Consider the following 931-nt stretch of genomic DNA (forward strand, 5'->3'; position numbering starts at 1 on the left):
ATGTATTTTCCATTTGCATTTTAACTTCTTACTATCAATGTATAAGAATGCCTTTTATATATCCTTGCTAATACAACATGCTACTAAACTTTATGATCACTGGCTGATAGAAGAAAAGTTATTTTATTTAGTATTTTATTATTATGAAAGAGGTTGAACTTCTTTTCAAAAGTTTGAGGCACTTGATTTTCATTTTCTGGGGCTCATTGGATCACATCCTTTGCCAATTTTCTATTACTACTAGTCTTTGTCTCATTAACTTGTCTGGACTATCAGCCATATATATTTATTTACATTAACATTTAATGTGTCAATGCTTTTCATTTTATTATAACCATTTTATTCCAAAGAGTCCCGATCTTGCTGAGTAGGGCATAAAAACGAAGCGATCCAAGGGTTCCATATAAAAAGTTGATAATTGATCTCAAAATTCAAAGGTTGAAAAGATTACTGTTACAGATTGGACTGTGTTCCCAAATTTAATGTTATTCCAAGTTTCAATGAATGTTCGCGAGGGAAGCACAACCTTAGCAGGGTTGGCCTTTCTTTGTTCTGTTTCAAACAACTTCTGTGCAATCTGTCAAGCCATGATGAAGGCATTGGAATTCAAGTGCAGTAGTGGAACAATATAAATGGCATACATATTAAAAAGTTCTTCTAAGAGTTTGGTAGGTTGAGTCTAAAGCATTATTCAAACCATCCAAACAGCTGGGATCATCACCACTGACTCCCTCTTCCATCCTGAAGTCCTCTGGGTCAAGAGATACCAGACCAGGGGCCTCATCAATAGTGGAAGGACATGTCAGGATAATCTGGGGCAACGTTATTACATGATCCCCTTTCTGAAATGGTGCAGCCTTCAAAGTTGAGTCATCAGTAGGATCAGGTGGTGGAGCTTCAGAGCCTGCTTTTTCCTAGGGCTCCTTGCCTT

The 931-nt window shown here is 36.9% G+C and overlaps 1 protein-coding gene across 1 annotated transcript in view; it reads right to left on the reverse strand.

The window, feature by feature from the left end:
* Positions 1-931, reverse strand: part of CCDC152 (coiled-coil domain containing 152) — a 60,653-nt gene that overhangs the window by 50,707 nt on the left and 9,015 nt on the right. The gene's annotated exons all lie outside the window — the stretch shown is intronic.

This window comes from Echinops telfairi, unplaced genomic scaffold (genome assembly GCF_000313985.2).
Source record: "Echinops telfairi isolate 266 unplaced genomic scaffold, ASM31398v2 ScPeMD7_7469;HRSCAF=8507_1, whole genome shotgun sequence".
Lineage (NCBI taxonomy): Eukaryota > Metazoa > Chordata > Mammalia > Afrosoricida > Tenrecidae > Echinops > Echinops telfairi.